Genomic DNA, 3,218 nt, shown 5'->3' with positions numbered 1-3,218 from the left:
AAAATTCTTATCACTGGATGGATAGGCAACATCATGATGGAGAAAAGATTGAGACTATCAACAATTTCATCTTACTTGAATTAACACCCTTGGTATGAGCAGTCAGGAAAAAGGGAGACACATTGCACTGGGAAAGTCTGCAGTTGAGGACCTCTCCAAATTATTGAGGAGAAATGATGTCAGTTTGAGGAGTAAGGTGTGTCTGCCTCAGGCCATGGTCTTTCTGATCATTTGCTATGCATCTGAGAGCTAGACAATGAATAAGGAAGAAGTTAGGAGGTAGAGGCCTTATTTTTCACAAAATTTAATTCTGAAATGCTACAAAGCAGAGAAACCTTGACAACATGACCTTGAGCAAAAGAATTCAGACTCAATGGATGAACACTGACTAACCCACTCAAAAATACCTACTTCAGCATATGGAGCTGGAAAGTTTGAAGTGAATAGTGGTTAAGGTTTCACAGGGAGCTCTGACAGCCTAGCTGCAAAGAGTTGTGTTGCCAACCCAAAGTTAGTCAGTTTGAATCCACTAGCTGCTTTGTGGGAGAAGGATAAACAGTCTCCTCCCATGTTATTTACAGCTGCTTAAAATCTGCTGAAAAGTCAACTATGAGTCTATTTCCACTTGAAGGAACATAACAACACAACAAAGCATGCATACGAAAGCTCTGATGGTCTAGTGGTTAAGGAGTTGTGCTATTAACACAAAAGCAGGTAATTCGAATCCGTAGCCACTCAATGGGAAAAAGACAATCTCCTATCATATGATTTACAGTCTCTGAAAACCTGTTGGAGAGTCAGCTATGAGATAGTTCAGACTAGACAGCAAATAGAAAAACAACAACAACTGCATATTTCATGAAGATAATTAATGCCACTTATTATTTAAAATACCAAAATTCCTATCGCATATGTTACCCATTGCCATCGAGCTGATTTTGACTCGTGGTGACTTTCCACAAGATTCCAGGCTGTGCATCTTTATGAGAGGAAACTTCCCATCTTTCTTCTGATCTTATGATTTAGCAGCTAGGTATGTTATACACTGTATCACATGTGTATGTATGTATGTACATATGTATGTTGTTACTGTTTACCTCAAATCAGAATCTGACTTGCTGGGTTTTCAGAGGCTATGAGATTGTCCATCTTTCTCCTGCTGAGCAGCTGATGTAGTTACACTGTTGCTTTGAGCTGGCAGCGCCACTTCTTACCACTAAGCCCCCATAGAATGGTTGCCATAATAAAAATTCAGTGAAAAGCATTTTGCATTTGAAGATTACCTAATGGAGGCACTGAGTAAACGCATGGTGACCTGACAATGCAGCCAGGCATTTTCCTGCCTCTGCTCGTCCCTGGTCCATCAGCAATCATGTGAAGTATGAGGAGCCAGCCCCAGCCCTCACTCCTGACCTCCAGCTCAGGCCAGCATCATGTCACTGAAGCCGTTTGCGAGACCAACTCAACAGAGGTTCCATGTGAGCCAGATATAGCATGTTGTTCCACACAATCTCCAGGAGCATGGAAGGGCTTGAAGGGGAAGTGATCAGCTGGAAGAATTGTGTCGTGACAGTGAACATACAAGGTGGCTGTCAGCACAGAATTAGCAAGTGACAAAGCAGGACACACGGGGTCTTCAGGTGGGGTTCACAGGAACTCCACATTTGGACACACCCAGCACGTGGCCTGGTAAAAGTACTACACCAGCTGGCCACCCCATCCCACTGTCATCATGTGGAAGGCTTACTGAGAAGACAGCTCACTCCTCAAATCAGCACAGAGGTGACACAGCTCTAGCAAGACCTGAGAGTTCCAGGACACCCATGATGTCCAAGTGTCCAGATGATGCTGGGGTGGGTGGAGTAAGTCCACCTCAGGGCTTCATCCTCCACTCCTGGACTTCCATCTTGATCTCAGGTTTCTGACTAAATCCTACACCCTCCCCTGACCTGAGACTTCAACCAGAAACCCAACACACAATCCCTCTTTTGACTTGAGATGGCTTCTTCTAGTTTGCTAATCACATCTACTTGACTGCTTAAGTATGCACATCTATCCTCCAAACTGGGCTGGCTAAATCGCTCTAGGAAGAAAGACTACTTACTAATTACTACTTACTAATTAATATTAGTAAAGATATAAATGCAACTTGAAGTATTAATGATTTTATAATCAGTCAATTATTTGTATAGCAATAAACCTTATAAGAATTAAGGTCTTTTAAAAATTTAAAGGTATTTTAAAATATTTGTGATATACAACAATTGATTGATTGGACATTGTAATTAATGACATTAATTAGTGGTTTCAAACCTCCAACCTTTTGGTTAGCAGCTAGGTATATTATACACTGTATCACAGACATGTTGTTATTATTTACCCTCATAAACAAAATAGCTGTGAAAAAAGATACTTTATAAAACAAAACATTTATTAATGATTGTATGAAATCAGTTACATTGGGAAATGACAGCCTTTTTACAACTGACGTTGGAAAAACTGGAAAACTATCTGAAGAAACAAGCTTGGAAGCAGGAGTGGCATCCACTTCATAATATCTTGCCTCTGGAAACCCTATGAACCTGGAGAAAGAATGAAAGTCACACAAGTGTTGAGGATTTTCATTCATAGGGTCACTATGAGTCACCTATGACTCGATGGCACTTAACAACAACATCTGTAGAAAAGTCAAGCAAGATCCACACCTCACTCCAATCACAAAAACCAACTCAAAGTGGATAAAGGACCTAGGACTAAAACCAAGGACTATAAACTACATTAGAGAAAAGCTTGGAAGAACTCTAGAAGTCCTAATCCACAACATAAACAGCCTTCTAGGCATCCTGTAAAACCTACAACCAGGAAAAGATAAAGTAGATGAATGTGACCTTCTAAGAATCAAATCCCTATGCACATACAAAAACTTGTCCTACAGGATAAATAGGGAAGCCACAGAATGGGAAAAATAATATTTGGTAATGACATGTCTGATAAGAGACTTATATCTAGAATTTATAAAATGTTCGTGCACCGCACGATAAAGGTAAACAAACCCAATTGAGAAATGGCACAGGATATGAACAGATACTTCACCAAAGAAGACATTCAGATAGTGAACAAGCACATGAAGAAATGTTCAAAATCTCTATCTCTAAGAGAGATGCAAATCAAAACAACTATGATATACCATTTCATCCCAGTCAGAATAGCAATTTTTT

Source organism: Elephantulus edwardii, unplaced genomic scaffold (assembly GCF_000299155.1).
Source record: "Elephantulus edwardii isolate Elephantulus edwardi_28Jun2011 unplaced genomic scaffold, EleEdw1.0 scaffold00409, whole genome shotgun sequence".
Classification (NCBI taxonomy): domain Eukaryota; kingdom Metazoa; phylum Chordata; class Mammalia; order Macroscelidea; family Macroscelididae; genus Elephantulus; species Elephantulus edwardii.
This window is presented reverse-complemented; position numbering follows the sequence as displayed.